Here is a 17,512-nt window from a genome sequence, read left to right as displayed (position 1 = left end):
CCATATTATCCCACTATACTATGTTTTCCCTGTCTCCATCTCCCATTTACGGTCTTTCATTGGTTTATATTGTGAACAAACAATTGTAGCTCTAATTAAAAATGTGCAAAGAAAAGTCAACTGTAAATGGAGCAAATTTTTATTAAATTTATACTCAATTTACAATTTACTTGTTTACACTGCACAATGTGAAACTGATTTTCAGGCTAAAACTTTCTTAGAGTAAAAACATTCTTTTAGACCAGCAAATCATAGTTGCTGTTTCACTGTAGTCAGGGGAACTTCTTTCTCTCTGGCTGTATTGAGTTCTTCTTGTAGCTGTGGTGGAATTTTACACCGGTATCTTTTGCCAGACAACACAAGATATTTGTTTACTGCATTTTGATCTTTCTGGCCTTCCCCTGTTAACATCACTGCCCGTCAGCTGGACCCTTCTGAGCGTGTACTAAACACTGCACCCGGAAATCTTAAGCTCCTCTTCTCACAGGGAATAACCTTCCCACAATATATATACTTTCACACCGAAGCCTAATGCATTCTTTTATAGAAACTTCAATTAAATTTAACTACCCTCCAATCCCCCATTTGCAAAATGATTGGATAAACTTCCAATAATTTGTTTAATTGCAATCAAAGCCAAATGAGAGTTTTCTTTCCAAAGTCGTGTCTCACATAATTTTTAAGTAAAACAGTTTTTTTTGTGTGTTATTGGTCGGCAGAAATGGAATATTATTATTCAATAAATGCACATATATTAACAGAATTCTTCTCTACATAAGTTTTTTTTAAAAGAACTACGGGTGGCCTAGTATTTTTGGCCAGTCCTGTAGGTTTGTTGTGTAAACATGTGATATTTGATGATTTCCATGAAGGGTAAGCTGAAGGTGAACATAACTGACGCGGGATATGGGCTGAACAATTTACGAGAAAGAATACGCAGTTAACCCTGTGATGTCATTAGCGTTTCAACCGTAATGCACGTATCTTAAAAAAAATGCCTCCATTCCGATGATTGGTGATATACCTCAGATCGCAGGGCCCAGTCGCAGGAGTGCACATAAACGGCGGAAATACCTTCCCGTCTGTCGGTCACAGAGGTCACCTTCACGCCACGTTGGTCTTCCCGCTTACTGCTGAAAGATCGGATCCTGCTGACTCAGGGTAACAACAACTATCGAGAGAGAGAGAGAGAGAGAGAGAGAGAGAGTTTGGAGTTAGAAGTTTGAAGTAGAACATCGAGAGATTGTGGAACTGCTGTGGCGTACTGAACGTTTTTGAACTGAGGATGCTTACTGAGCGGTGTGGCAGTAAGGCGGGGTGCTAATAGTTTTGGAGCTGAGGGGGAATACTCAGAGACCGTTTTTAACTAAGGTGGAGCATTGAGAGTTCGGAACTGTGGCAACGTGCTGAGAGTTCTGGAACCGAGGGTGAAAGGCTAGAGGAACTCCAGAACTAGGGCGGAGAGTTCCAGAACTGATGTGGGGAATCATGCCTTTTGGATTTGCCCTTCTTCTGACCCAGGTGAGCAGGGGGTTCTCCTTCTGGCTGGCTGTTTGAAAAAAAGAGAGGCCTGAGACTATAATGCTGTGTTGGGGTGAAGTTTCATTCACAAATAGATTTGGAAGAGATTTTAAAGAAATACAGGCACATAATAACAGAGTAACAAGAGAACGGTCACATATAGTCAAAACTTATTTATTTCTAAGACTGCTACTAAAATGCCGAACACCTTGAAGAATATAATTTTGTGATATTGTCTTATAAACAGAAATGAATGCGATTGTAGGTCTCCAAGATTGCCCAGATGCGATCATTTCAAAATTTGTTTAGACTGGTAAAAATGTGTACATGAATGCACAGGTTGTCTCTTTCATTCAAATTTTAGGGTTGGATTATGGGTACACTGGCTTATTTCCAAGGCGATTTGATCTTCAAAGTGGATGGACATTATCACCAGGAGGGCGGGGTTCTTGGTAAAGCTGACATGACGAAAGGTGATCTTTTTAACGCTTTAACAGAATAGCACGCCATGGCTCTTCAGTTGTTCATAAAACAATGGACATCACTGAGCACACTGACATTCACGTATTTAATGCGGCATTCCAAGCTATTTAAAAAACAAAAAAACAAAATGTAAAATAAATCCAAAGCGGTGTGAACAGATTGCACACCGTGACGCTTCTCACTGATCTCATCACGTGGATGGGCCGTCACTCATTTGAAAACAAAACTTTATGCGTGTCAGGGTTGAGTGCGCAGTCCTACCTCGCGTCTTTTTCAGACGGCATCATCGCACGTTGGCTTTCCCGACTGTTTTTGCAGCGAGGTGCTCTCACTGCAGGGGGCGACGGCGAGCACCCTCTCCCTCCGATGAGAAGGTCTCGCGGCGCTCGGATCACCGCTCCCCGTTGATGGGAGCCGTGGTCCTGCAGGAGGGACAGGACGGTTTGTCGCCGCACCCCTGGGGTTCCAGAGGCGTGGAGAAACCAGCCGCGGTCCCGGGGACACACGAGCCGCAGCACAGGCAGGGAGACGTCACTCCCGCGCAGGTAAAAAAAAAGCACAGGGATCAAGCTTCCCTCCATCGGCGTGTTTCCAAACTCCTGTGTGTTCAGTTTCCCACGTCACATCATCCCATGACTGTAGACCTCAGACTGTAACTCGAGACATTACATTACAGGCATTTAGCAGACGCTCTTATCCAGAGCGACTTACACAACTTTTACATAGCATTTTACATTGTATCCATTTATACAGCTGGATATATACTGAAGCAATTTCGGTTAAGTACCTTGCTCAAGGGTACAACGGCAGTGCCCTACCCGGGAATCGAACCTGCGACCTTTCGGTTACAAGCCCAGTTCCTTACCCACTGTGCTACACTCCGTCCTAGACCATTTTGAAAAGCTGATACGGGCTTCCAGAAGGCGAGTCAGGCTAAAGCCTTTTAGCCGGACTGTGAGGTACACCTCGGCAAGAGCAACAGCGGCTTGGGGGAGCCACACTGTAACACACAATCTCCCATAGTGCCACTCAGTGAGGAAGGGTTTCACTCGGCAGGACATTCTCTTCCTCTGTGTGGAACAGCAACTCTGTCTGTCCATCTGCAACTATTAAGCGAGTGGTGTCCCGCAATGTTCTGTGTTGCTCAGCTAGTGGATCACGGTGACTTTGAAGAGTAGGCTTTTTAAAATGTTTTTGAGTTCAGTGTTCCAGAACTCCATTGCTTTCAATTTTCAACTCATTACCAGGGGCAACTGTTACATCAGCATTAGAATGTTCAGTTAAGAACACTCACATAAAACAGTTAATGGATACTACTTAGTGCCCTCCTGAATTCAGGGAGGATGATGTAGTGAAGAAATGGGGGGGATAACAAAAAATTAGGATAAAATCTGATACACCCATACAAATATCTAACATAAGCAGTATTTTCCACCTGATCATCATCAATGTCACACTGTTCCACACATTTCCTGCTCTTCGTTCACAGTCTGTGTCCAGTCCAGACGTGTTGATCTATCCTGCACTGTGGATTACACAGTCGTCTGGAAACCTGAGGAGGAGGAAGAGGGACTGGGTTATTCCTCCTATCAATATCCCAGAGAATGACAGAGGCCCCTTCCCCAAAACAGTGGTCCATGTAACCATGCCCTAGCTTGTTTTGTTTAACACCCCAGTTCACATCCTCCTCCTTAGTGTGTTATTAGGTCTTAGGTTTTTTTCAATGCAAACCTTTTTCATAAATTTTTCCGTTGAGTTCACCACACTCGTCAAAGTTTCCGAAGAACAAAGAAATCAACAATTCAATCTAATCTTAAGATTTAACCTGTGCGCAGTGATTACCTCACTACGCACAGGTGCAGCCACCCCTGTTCCTGGGTCCAATTAGCCTGGCCAATTATTTAATTCTTAACCAATTATCCAATTGGCCAGGTCTAATTAGCTTGACCCAGGGCAGGTGTGGCTGCTTAAACCAGCCATCCCCACACCACAGTAAGCATAGACTTTTATTGAATATGGGCAAATTTTCTAACATCACTTTCTCATTCATAGACGAGGCAGCAACGATTAATACATTCACATTTTCAGATCAGGTCCAGCAACGCTAAGAAGATGGAGGTCACTTACAGCATCACGGGACCCGGGGCTGACAGGGCGCCCGAGGGGATCTTCACCATCGACAGGCGGTCAGGCATGCTGTTTGTCACCAAGCTGTTGGACAGGGAGAAGAAAGACTCATACGTGGTAACACAGTGTTCCTGGGAGCTATCCTTCATAGGAAACCAGTAGCAGCACAGCCTGCCGGGGTTCAGTGGTCTGGGCGTGAACCTTAAACTCATTCTCTAGTCAATGCTACTGGCCGAGATTATTCACCGTGGTCGTCGTTTGTTGAGTAAAATCGGACCACCGTTCCCTGTTAGATGTAGAGTGGGCATTTCGGTAAATTTTGCTTCTTGACGTCTGATGTATTGTTGTTTCACCGCAGCTCCTGGCCCACGCTGTGGCAGTTGGCATTGGCCAAGCTGAGGAGCCCATGGAACTCGTTATTCGAGTGACCGATCAAAACGACAACAAGCCTGAGTTTACCCACAATCCTTTTCTGGGCCATGTGACTGAAGGAGCACTGCCAGGTGTGGTAATGTCAAAATGAATATATCTGTGCATGTGAACAAACTCTGGTTCTTATGTATTTTAAGAATCCGAATATTGTGAATGATTTGATACATCGGTCATCATCCTTTTTTCAGTATATGTTAACGACACAGTTGCTTTAAAAAAGAAAGAGCATTAATTCACAAGTTGGAAGGTATTTACGTCATTATTTTGATTTCCCACAGAGCCCTTCACATAAAATGAGCAAAACATTGCGGCATGTCTGCAATTAATGCTTCAGTTCAGCATGAATTCATAGACAAATGGGTACATTTATTTATATATGGTCAGCCATGGATTTTGATAATGTGAAGCTATTCATAATGATACATTTTACCGGTAGGGCCATCTTTGCCATTGGCACTGGTCGATATTAATGAGCAATAAAGTCAAATTCGTTTTCAGATTCTGCATTCATGAAGGTCACAGCGACAGACAAGGACGATCCCACCACAGATAACGGTATCGTCCGGTACAAGATCGTGAGCCAGGAGCCGCGGCTGCCGAGCCCGAGCATGTTCTCCGTAAACGCGGTCAGCGGAGTGGTCAGTGTGGCTGCGGCGGGGCTGGACAGGGAGGTGAGGCTCCGCCTCCAGTTCAGCAGGGTTCTGTGTTAATCAATCAATTTCCTGAACCGAAATGGAATTGACTCCATCCCTGCGATGAACACACAAACCATTTCTACAAATATTTTAAAGAAAATTTCAGCAAAAGATTACTATTAATTGACAAAATGTGTTTTAAAAAAAACAACATTTTTTCAATGATAAAAAAAACTTTTATATCAGAACCTTTTATATTATGAGCAATCACATGATTTCTCATTTACTTTTCCATTTCTCTCTTTTTATTTTTGTGACACAGGCATACCCTGAGTATAAGCTGGTTATTCAGGTAGCAGATATGGAAGGGACTGGCCTTTCAAATACCTGCACAGCTATTGTCACGGTGACAGATAGCAATGACAACGCTCCTCAGTTTGTCGACAGAACTGTGAGTTCATCATGAGTTCATATTCATAACATAATTAATTGATCATTCAAAACCACCCCAGAATCATAGAAGATGAGTCATCCAAACATGATATATGGCATAAACTATGCATCCAGTTCTAAATTCTCATCTAGAAATTAGAACTTTTCACTTGGAAATTCCTAAATTCATGCATAAAACATCACCATAATCACGATGTTACGACACATTATTGTGATGTTACTGAACATTATCATGATGTTACTCTACACTATCGTGATGTTACCACACATTATCATGATGTTACTAGACATTATTGTGATGTTACTGAACATTATCATGATGTTCCTCTACACTATCGTCATGTTACTGAACATTATCATGATGTTACTCGACATTATCGTGATGTTACTGAACATTATCATGATGTTACTCTACACTATCGTGATGTTACCACACATTGTCGTGATGCTACAAAGCAACTGTGAGCAAATGTTATGCTCCCTGAATGCTTATGTAAGGCTTTGAATGTGTTTTTCTATTTCATAATAGCATAATTTCAGTGTTGACTCCCACAGTACTCCGGCTCAGTGCGCGAGAATGAAAAAGGTGAGGCGGTGGTGAAAATGGCGGTCACAGACGAGGACGAGCCCCACACACCGGCCTGGTCCACGAAATACACCATCATCAGAGGAAACGAGGGAGGACTCTTCGGTGTCCATACTGGTCCAGGCAAGATGGAAGGCCTTATCACTACAGCCAAGGTAATGTTCTCAATTAGCCAACAACATTTTTGCCAGTGCTGAGAAAAGCATTTCAGTAACACAACCTTTAAAACTTACATAGTACTAATTTTCCTTCTAAGTGTCCTTTAATCAGGCACGTCTGACTGGAATATGCTTAAAATTAATATGTTATTTTCCAAAGAACAACACTTTTCACACTTACACTTACACACTTTCACAGTTTACAGAAGTTTGTCATTTAAATATTATGGACGTTTTGAAGGTATGAAGTGTGTTTAAAAGCAGTCCTTTGTTTCGGTCAGCACGAAAACTTGAGCTGTTAAAGACTGTTACACCATCTTCAAATGATGAATAATTGAATTAATAATTAATTTTCCATTAGGGCCTGGACTTTGAGAATAAAAAGAAGCACACCTTGTTGGTCACTGTGGAGAATGAGGCTCCTTTCGCGACCCGTCTGCCGACCTCCACAGCCACAGTCACCGTGAACGTGGAGGACGTGAACGAGCCTCCGGTCTTCACGCCTGCTGAGAAAGTCGTTAAAGTGCCGGAAGATTCCACAGTGGGCAGTGATCTGACCGAGTACGCAGCAAAAGACCCTGACTCTGCCATGAAACAGACTGTCAGGTGAGACACACACACACACACATAAACACGTGCAGGCACACGCAAACACACACAGGTCTTTGTATATGCAGACACGCAGGCGCAGACATGTATCATATGCGTGAACACGTGTCCACAAACTGACGGCTGTCGTCTCCTAATGCGGTCGCCCACTTAAGGTTTCAAATCGAGGATGATCCTGCAAGATGGCTGACTATCAACAAAGAGACCGGGCTCATACGCGTCAAGCGCCCCATGGACCGGGAATCCTCCTTCGTCAAGGACGGAAAATACAAAGCGACCATCCTAGCGTATGACGATGGTAAAGTCTGCGTCCGGAACGCTTAACACCGTGTCCTGCAAACCGGTAGTGAGGGTTACACTTTTCATTTTGCCAGGGGGAAACGTTCAATAGGATTTCACTCTTGCAGACGTGGTTCCAGCCACGGGCACAGGCACCCTGATTGTAGACCTGGACGACGTTAATGACAACTCGCCTCTCGTTGACCAGCGAGAGGTGAGCATCTGCAACGAGCAGCCGGACCCCGCCCGCTTGAGCGTCATCGACGCGGACGGGCCTGGGAACGCTGGGCCTTTCGACGTGGAGCTGCTCGGCGAATCCAGGAACAACTGGACCGCCAGAGTGAATTCGACGAGTAAGCACATTAGCCGCTGGTCGGCGTTCGAAATGAAAGCGAATTGAACAGCCCTAGTGGAAACTGATCTCATAAACCAAGCCCTCTCGTGTGGTAAGAATACAGATAACTGAAGAGCAGAGACATACTTTTTAAATTTTTTAAAAAGCTATTTAGCCCCCTCTAGTGGCGAGAATGAAACTAGACGTCAAACAGAAAACAAACTGAAATTGCCACCGCGGGTTTTTTTTTCCTTCTTCTCCAGGTGGCAGTGTGATTGATCTGATGCTGAAGAGGAAGCTGGATCCTGGTGAATATCACGTGGTGCTGAGGATCTACGATGCAGGAATGCACTTTCAGGACAGCACGGTTTCCGCCGAAGTCTGTCAATGCAAGGGGAGCGTTTCCACCTGTGTCCGTCACCCGCCAAGTCCTCACACTGGTGGCCCACTCTCCGTCGGCGTGTTAGGCGCTATCCTCGGTTTCTTGCGTAAGTCCTGTCTATTTTAAAAGCTACAAAGAAACTGGGAGAAAATGCTTTGGTTGTACATACAGAAGCACCAAGATTTTTAAGGGCCAGCCTTGTAAGGGCCACTAACCAGACACATCTGACTACAAACCCTCCCTGGGATTCAGTTTGATAATTTTTTGGTGATTTATTCTCAAAGGTTTGAATGGCCAAGCTAATGAAGTTTTATCTGATTATTGTGAGATGAACAACCAAATATGTTTTTGCAAATGTGATTCATTTTTTGCCAGACTGTCTGTATTCTGTCCTGTGCTGAGTAACATTAGTATCACTAGTGTTATGGTGTTGTTCCACCAAGTGCTGGTGCTGCCACTGATGTATGTTCTCATTGCATTATGTACACAGTCCTTCAGGGAATCTTGTCGCCCAAGCCAAATCCCAGTTCACGTGTTTTTCATACATGTGTCTTTGTGCATGCTTGTTTGTGTGTGCTGTTAATGACTGTGTACCCCGATCCACAGTGCTGGTGGTGTGAGAGCCTGTTTGTGAGGTGTTAATGGCGGTATGCAGTGCTAGTGTTGTATGTGTTTGTTTGTTGTGTGGTGTTAATGGCGGTATGCAGTGCTAGTGTTGTATGTGTTTGTTTGTGTGGTATTAATGGCGGTACGCAGTGCTAGTGTTGTATGTGTTTGTTTGTGAGGTGTTAATGGCGGTATGCAGTGCTAGTGTTGTATGTACTTGTTTGTGTGGTGTTAATGGCGGTATGCAGTGCTAGTGTTGTATGTGCTTGTTTGTGTGGTGTTAATGGCGGTACGCAGTGCTAGTGTTGTATGTGCTTGTTTGTGATGTGTTAACAGTGGTATACTCTATGGCTCACAGTGCTGGTGCTGCTACTCCTCATGTTCTTGAGGAGAAGGAGCAGACCGATGAAGGAGGAGCCTCTCCTCCACGATGACGTTCGGGACAACCTGCACTACTACGACGAGGAGGGTGGGGGCGAGGATGACCAGGTGGGTGGTGAAGGGTCACAGAATGACAGCGGGGGTCACTCCATAGATGGCGACCACAGAACAATCTGTGGTTTTGTCTCTGAAGTAAATGGCAAGGGGCAAATTCAAAATGCTTCTGTAAATGTCCAGCTGTAAAACTGAATTGTACGCAAAGACGCAATCAGTTTAAGTTGCTCTGGATGCTTAGCTTTACACACTGCTTGTACAGGATGCTTAGCTTTACGCACTGGTTGTACAGGATGCTTCACTTTGCGCACTGCTTGTACAGGATGCTTAGCTTTACGCACTGGTTGTACAGGATGCTCAGCTTTACACACTGCTTGTACAGGATGCTTAGCTTTACGCACTGCTTGTACAGGACGCTTAGCTTTACACACCGGTTGTACAGGATGCTTAGCTTTACACACTGCTTGTACAGGATGCTTAGCTTTACGCACTGCTTGTACAGGACGCTTAGCTTTACACACCGGTTGTACAGGATGCTTAGCTTTACGCACTGCTTGTACAGGATGCTGAAACACTGGTGACTCTGTGTCCTCTAAAGGAGTACGACCTGAGCCAGCTGCACAGAGGCCTGGATAACCTGCCCGGTGTCTTCCGGAACGACGTGGCCCCCACACTTGTGCCAGTGCCGCTGTACCGGCCTGTAACTTCATCGAAGACGTGAGTAGCACGCCAGGCATCACCGCCTCTACGAGCACAACAGGTTCTCTGGGCGTGGAACAGTGTTCAGGCAGCCACGCATTAATCTGGAAGATCGCAGGTTCAAACTTTGGCTGGGGCATCGCTTCAGTGGTTTTGCACAAAGAACTTGAATTGCACGTGTAAATATCCACCAGTATAAATAAAGAATAGATGCATTGTGCAAGTCATTTGTACGAGGAGTGTCTGTTAAGCAAATAACGCTGCGGAATTTGCACCATTTACAGTATCACTGACCCTTTATTGGAATTATGTGCTATGGATGGTGTAGTCTACTGAAACGCCAGTCTCCTCTGTCTGACTGACACAGTAAAAGCCACTCACAGCTAATGTGCGGAGTGCTGGTACCAGCTAAATTAACCCCACTAGCCACACTAATGAACTCAAGAAGCTCTCTCTTTGCAACTTAATATTTTCGCTCCCAACCCCATCTACATGCCTTCAGTTGGTAGGCTCTTCCACATAATATACCCAACAGCGTACGCTAATGAGCTACTCTCTGAGCCTCTAAGTGAAAATGGAGAAAACACTCCTCTTCGATTGGCTGTTTTCTGAAGGCCGCAGACAAAGTTTTGGGTTGTTTATTTATCGGTTGTTCCAATTTGGTTCAAACTGGAAATTAGACAATGTACTACTGTGTGTTGATAAAAAAAAATTTTTTTTTTTTTAAATAGCCAAATTGTTCCATCTGATCAACTTTGTGTGGTAGGTATGGCTGCCGTCGTTTCAACTTCCCCTCCCCTCCGGTGCGTTTCAGAATCTGAAGGCCGCGGACGGAGACCCCACCGCCCCGCCGTACGACTCCCTCCTGGTGTTCGACTACGAAGGAGGCGGCTCTGAGGCCGGCTCCCTCAGCTCCCTCAACTCCTCCAGCTCGGGGGAGGACCAGGACTACGACTGCCTGGCCGAGTGGGGGCCGCGCTTCAAGAAACTGGCGGACATGTACTGCAGCGGGGAGCACTGTGACTCTGAAACGCTGCCCAGTAAAGTAGTGTGGGTGTGAAGCACTGCCACGCCCCCCTGGCCGTGTTCCGTCACGAGGTCGCTGCGTCGACAGCAGCAGCGGGGAATGTCGGCCCGCTCTTCAAGGAGCTTAAGACGGGCGCCTCAAAAAAGTTTCTTATTTCGTAATTTAAAAAAAATTAGCATTACATTTTTTTTATACACATATTATACCGAAAACACATTTTTCATTCTGCAATGCCCCCATGAAAATCAATAAACATATAAGCCCTTCAGTCATTCATTCTTTCGCTCGGCTGTGGCAATGATGAAAAGCAACCTTCCTTTTATGAGACTTTTTTGGAACTATAAATCCCCCTGGAAAGGCATTTTAAAGGATACGCATCATTGTATCATAAATTATGAATGTATACACATACAAAAAAGCCCCACATGAAAATGTTATAGCCCACACCTATACACAGAATCTTCTTATACCTTACATAGACTACAGCTGTATGTTCTCTCCAAGCAGGTCATTTTTTCATACCTTTCATCCCTTTTGCTTTTAAATATTGCTTACAGAGACAGAAAATGTCTTTGTAATGGAGGCATATCATTCAAAAGGTAAACTTCACATGCACAATTCTCTCAAATGGTGGTGAAGACAATTTTGGGATTTATTCAAGAGGCAAATATACCTGATTGCAATAATAAAAAGTTTAACTGCTCTAAATACACACCCTTTGTCTTAAATGGGTCAATATTTACACATGTACACAGACAGAACTGTACTTGCATTCCTGCACAACAAAAAGTGTAGTTAACTTTCCATCAAGATGTTTAACAGTGCCACTGAAAATGATTCATCTGCACGTTTATTTGGAATACCACCGATTTCCATTAGGTGGCGTGGGCCTACTTAAGCCACAGAACAATCCTTGGATTGCCCCACCTCAAGGAAATGAGCGACAAGTCGTCTGTAAAGCAGAGGTTTTGGCCAACACACTGGGATTAAAAAGACTGGAAGATTGTTGTGTTTTATTGCACAATAAGTTATAGAAAGACACACCTCCAAAATATCTTCTCATTATTTTGCAACATGCTCAAAATTCAGAAATGAAAATGAGTCCACTGCTTGCACGTGATATGAGAAGCAATATTATTATAATTATTATTATTATTATCAGCATTATTATTATGGAGAGCAAGATAATCTGATTCATTGACACAGCGACAGTACTGCTGAAAACTCAAAGGAATAATCCATTTCTGGTTTCACAGCAAGCTGTTTTGCTCATAATGTTGAAATACTTTCAGAACACAACACCAATCATTATCCATCATTTTATACAATGTATGTGTAAATTACGGATCAGTGATTTGATTTTAACTTGAGGAGCATTCTCTACTCAGCACTTCATGTATAGTGGGAAAAGCATCTCTAAGTGCTCTGTGGAGATAAGAGGGAGGGGAGTTGTTTGGGTGTCACATTTAAAAGGAAATTCATTGGGCGTGTGTACATTGTGTGGCCATTTGCTTTTCCTTTTGGAATCAGAAATGGAACCACAAGAAACAGCTCATCTTTTGGATTTTGGTAACTAACATCAAAACCACACAGAGAGTTTACCATTTGTAATGCAAGTATGGAATAAAATATCAGCAACTGAAAAGACTAAAATTAATTCATTTTTTATTTTTTCATGACCTAGACTCATCTGTATTTCCCTGTCACACTAATGAACATCTTGAAAATTCAACTTTGTTTAAAAAAATAAATAAATAAATAAAATTAAAAAAAAAAACTCTTTAACACAGAGATTGGTCTGGTCTCTGCATCTGCCGAGGTCTACGCCTCAGTTCCTTACGCCTAATGTAATTTCCCTCCTCAAAGCAACGCGGAGGCGTTCCTTACCTCCACCTTCCTGCTCTTACAGAGCTGAACTCTGACCTCCATTTCTATCTCTGCATCCATGACTCTTCACAGTGAGGTCACCTGGGCTGGGGTTTGAGAAAGTTTGGATGGCATTTTATTTTTTTTAATAATTAAAAATAAGTACAGTTGTGTTACAACATTAATAGGCAAGCTGTGGACACATGGCTACAAACTGAAACTAACCATTTCGTACTCAATGAAGAATTCGAAGACAAAGGAAATGATAACAAGCCAGACCTGCACTGTGTTAATAAGATTGAGGGAAAAAAATAATGAAAGAATGTAAACACGTGTTCAACAACCTAATTAGAAGCCTATTCATTCACCTCACTCTTTAATGTGATCAGTTAAAAATGACCTATTTTGTGTTTGCAATATAGCACAATAAGCACAATGTGAACATTTATTCTACAAGGCATGCATGGCTATTTCTGACAATGTGGCTTAAGATGGTAAATAAAATCCTCTAAACATGAAAAGCATCTAATTAACAACAACAACAACAAAAAAAAAAAACTCCTTGTTGAAATTCTTGGATTACAACTACTGTGGCTGGGTTAGCTTCAGGATTTAATGGCGAGCGACCAGAAGACCCACAGACTCTATTCTATTCTATACTTGACCCTGTTGGTACCTGCATAGTTTCAAACAAAACGATGATAGCTCAAAAGTATTAACATACAGCTATTACAGTATCTAATACAAACTTGTGACCGAACATATCTATGTGCATCAGGAGACTGATATCTCACATGGCACGTTGGGTAAAGTTAGGTAGCAAGACTAGCTCGTTATAACTTGCACATTACAGGACACTAACGCGACGTTACATCGGTTGAGAAAAGGTACGTTAGTTTGACAGTGGCTTTGGTATAGGTTAGCTAAGTAAGTTGGTTAGCTAATCTAGGTTATCAAATGCTAACTTACCCAATACCCCGATACACCTCATACATGTGTTAAAAGTGGGTAAGACAGTACTGCTTTACTAGCTAAAGGGAGGGCTGGTCTCACAAGTTACTTTGCTATGTAGCTTCTAGTCTAATGTTACTAAAATGTCGTCTGAGATCCGTTTAGCCTAGTCCAGTCGGTCAGCTAATGTTAGCTAGCTAGCAAAGCGTCCGTGACGTGCTAACGGTTGCTAACATCTGACAGCAGATTTTCTTGTTATAAAAAATCACAGATATGATATCGCTTACTATCTTATTTTACTGGGAGTAAACAAACCAACGGACTAACGTACAAGATAATGAATTTCACTAACATTAATTCACGTCCTGAATGATGTAATTTGAGAATTCAGAATACATCAACTCCTACTGGAGAAAATTCATTTTGTCACTTTGAGCTGTAGATAAGGAACTACCAAGTACCTTGGGCCCAAATGCTGCCTCCTCTTCTTTCCCTCAATCCTGATTGGTCAGAAGCGCTCCATTCCACGATAGTTACTAACAGTCAACGGCCCATTGCCACACATTGCTGGTTTTTCCCATTGAGCTGTACACTGGTTCTTCCTGTGTCAAAAAAAGGCATTGCTCAACATGTCTGGAGAACATGATAATGTTAATTTTTTGATTACTTTTTTTTACAAACTGGTTGAACTGCATTGTTAAGTAATTGTAGTTTGCAAGCTACACTTTTCTTTAGGGTAGCATTGCTGTAGTTCGACAACTTTCAGTGTCGAGTAACTGGTAGTTTGTACAACAATGCTTTCAGGGTAGTTTCCCGAACACTGCCTGTATCTTTAACCATTTCTTTCCATGCCATAAAAGGAATTGAAAAATAATGTGTGCTTTTACAATTACATATATGTATCTGCTAGAATTAAAATTGATATGGTTTGAAAAATAAATTAAAAAACCAAGGGAATTAATTCATTTTATACTTCACAATCTCCATATGAAGAGAGGTACAATCTTCCATTTAACAGTAGGATACATGTATGTTAAATTAGTGAAATTGATAAATACTCTTTATTAGACCTGCTGATTAACGCAAATAGCCTGTTCTTTCAAACGGGGAATAAACATTAAGTATAAAAATAAAAATGAATTATAAACGTATATCAATATAAATATATGAAGCACACATGCAGACATGCAAAATCTGCAGTAATTGTATGATGGTATTGAGTCAGCATGGACCAAAATCCCTCAGGAATGTTTCCAGCAAATTGTTGGTGGTCCTAGCCAGTACTAGATGGATGTACCTAATAAAGTGGCCGGTTAGTGTATGTTTCATGTTTTGGGTAAATAAAGTGTCAACATATCAGGTTTTAATTTGGTTCCAAAATTAAGCTGTATCGGTTTTTATTGTTCGCAGTATAAGTCCTCCAGTAGTCATCATTTCACATTTCCCTGTGTTTTGACTTATTTATAACCTGATGAGTTTCTGTATTCTGCTATTGTTAGTGTCATTAATGGCGGCAATGATGTCTTGGGGGATGTTATACAGAGCATGACATCATCTTTGTATCAGGGCATTTAATGTATTTAACCATTAGTATTTACTGCCACATTACTTTCCCGTATTCTTATACTTTTTGCCGGTGGTTCCATATTTAGAACTAAAATGAAAGGTGAGAGGGAGTCTCCATGTCTTACTCTCCTAGCTATGGAGAAGGATTGATGGAGTTCCATTGACTCTGACTCTGGTATGTGGGCTATTTATATACTACCTGGAGCCATGGTATAAAATTACGGTGAAAACCCATAGATCTACAAGTTTCAAAGATAAATAGCCAAAGTGCCATAACAAAGACCTACCTACACATTAAATTCACGGTACAGCAAATATCATTTTTTACGTCTGTTTTTAATTAATTTGAATTAATCCTGTCTGGATTAATTAGATCAGGGATAATGTCAATAGCCTACTAGGGACAATGTAGACGTACGTTGGGCAAACGAGTCCACCTGCTTTTGCTAACTTCTGCTCAGACTTTCTGATCAGTGGTCCTGAAATGTAGAAATGCATTTCCCTCTCAGTTCTCTGTGTTTCACCCCAGGTGTGTGTACCTCCAGCTGCACTGCTGCCTGTGGCTCATTACCTAGTATACAAAAGGAATAAAACCACCACTGAGGGCATGATGGATATTTTCCACTGATCATCGATTGCGATAAGCTCTTAGCGCTGATGCAACTCGCCCCTATTTCCGCTGATCTCATCGGCTGTCACAGAAACTGAGTTTTGCTTGATGTCTCACAGTCATTTGCTGCTGTGAGTTTGAGCCTGTCCCAACCTGAAAGACTGGTTTTGGATGGAGGCAAGATAGCTGCAGCCCCCCCCCCCCACATTTGCATTAGTCACGCATTGTTATGAGAAGAACCGAGCAGACGGCAGTGTCAGGTTATAACCATACCCCGTCTCCTAACGTGAAGATTTGTGCAGTAACACCCCCCCCCCCCACCAGCGCCCTACCTTCACCTGACAGCTACAGAGCGTATATGAATGGAAGTGTGTCTGGGCTGAGGAGTCATGTCTTGCTGAGGCATGCGTTTCGCGTGCCCCCACCCCGCCAAACAACTCAAAATCCTCTCTTCCCAGGACAGTTAAGTCATGTGACTTCTTGACACAGGACCACACTCTCTCAGCTGCTGTGAGAGTCCTGTAATATCAGCTCTCATAAACAACGCCCCCGCAGTACAGTCACCAGGTATTCTGAGGCCACTGTTTCACACTCTAAAGCCTGAGAGAATCTGAGGCTTAGAGTACTTCAACCTGGAGTAATTCGAAGGTTTAAACCACTTAGAGTAAACCATTTGGGCTCCAATTGAACAGATCTAGTCGAGCCAGTGCCGAATGTGTCCGAGAATCTCATTCGCCATTTAAACTGCCACTGGGACACTTGTGAAGTCTGTGACGCCCTATTTCCTGTTCCGATGTCGTTGTGATATGTCGACCCCTTATTGGACATAACACTATCACATGATTGTGCACTTTAAAAATGTACATGTGTGCTTATTCACATACTCGCCCTTTCCTAGCCTGCAGGCTAAAGAAGTTATAGCACTGCAAGGCTACCAGTGAGGCTACCAGGTGAACTAACGTAACTAAATATACGCACGCAAGAGCAAAACTAAGTTTCAAAGCGCACAGTCATGTGATCCAATGAAGGGTCAACATATCACAATGACACCGGAACTGGAAATAGGGTGTTGAAGACTGTTCTAGAGACAGATCATCACCCAGAAAGGTAGGGCTGCAGTTACCAGGGCAACCCCCATGTCTATTTTTTTGCATTAAACACTTTCGTCATCAGTAAAATGTTTGCAGATTACTGCCAATAAAAAAGCTTTTTCCACCAATATTCAAAACAAAATTCTCCTTTAATATAACTGCAGGTTGTGGTTAGTGACACGTTTTTTTTTTTTTTAAATGATCGAAGATAACCAGGGGCGTTTTTCAATTTTTACTGCCGTCTAAAGGTCTAAAGGTCTGTTTCAAATGCGTACTTGACCCAGGACTGCCATTCTGCCATCCACCTGTGCAGGCTGTGCAGGTCCCAGGTGCTGAGGCAGCTCAGCTGGCTGTACTGCAGAGTGGGAAATTGGCAGTTGGTTGACTACATGCACTGTATAGGACATCTGTGTTAGTCTGCCCAAACTGAAGGAGGGTGCGCTGGCAATGGAACAGCCACGTTTGGGCATTCCAGATGGTTTTCAAATTCGGGTGATGGTAAAAATAATAAGCTTCCGTTTGTCTAGCACCTTTCAGATGCACTACACCTCGGAGTGCTGTAGAATCAGAATGCCAAAACTGAAAAGAGTTTTAAGATACAAATATAGCTATTGTATCTGGAACTTGAGTGCTGAACATGTCTAATTCCCACCCTAATTTGG

General features: G+C 42.8%; 2 long non-coding RNA genes and 1 pseudogene across 4 annotated transcripts; 1 reads left to right on the top strand and 2 right to left on the bottom strand.

Annotated features, from left to right (window-relative positions):
* Positions 1-1,205: 1,205 nt before the first annotated feature.
* Positions 1,206-11,034, top strand: LOC135255739 (B-cadherin-like; annotated as a pseudogene).
* Positions 4,902-6,914, bottom strand: LOC135255741 (uncharacterized). Of its 3 annotated transcripts, XR_010330262.1 has the most exons (3): positions 6,789-6,914; positions 6,289-6,381; positions 4,902-5,313 (listed from the first exon to the last, which is right to left on the bottom strand). It is a non-coding gene; the product is annotated as an uncharacterized LOC135255741 (long non-coding RNA). The 3 variants fall into 3 exon arrangements; XR_010330261.1 differs by lacking the exon at positions 4,902-5,313 and having other exon boundaries at positions 5,936-6,381; XR_010330260.1 differs by lacking the exons at positions 4,902-5,313; positions 6,789-6,914 and adding an exon at positions 6,593-6,761 and having other exon boundaries at positions 5,936-6,381.
* A 1,239-nt stretch (positions 11,035-12,273) lies between the features above and the next one.
* On the bottom strand, positions 12,274-13,994 carry LOC135255742 (uncharacterized). The gene is made up of 2 exons (XR_010330263.1): positions 13,602-13,994; positions 12,274-12,739 (listed from the first exon to the last, which is right to left on the bottom strand). It is a non-coding gene; the product is annotated as an uncharacterized LOC135255742 (long non-coding RNA).
* Between the last annotated feature and the right edge of the window lie 3,518 nt (positions 13,995-17,512).

The sequence above is a fragment of the Anguilla rostrata genome, chromosome 5, assembly GCF_018555375.3.
Source record: "Anguilla rostrata isolate EN2019 chromosome 5, ASM1855537v3, whole genome shotgun sequence".
Taxonomy (NCBI): domain Eukaryota; kingdom Metazoa; phylum Chordata; class Actinopteri; order Anguilliformes; family Anguillidae; genus Anguilla; species Anguilla rostrata.
Note: the sequence above shows the minus strand (reverse complement) of the source record. Positions and strands in the feature narration are given on the sequence as shown.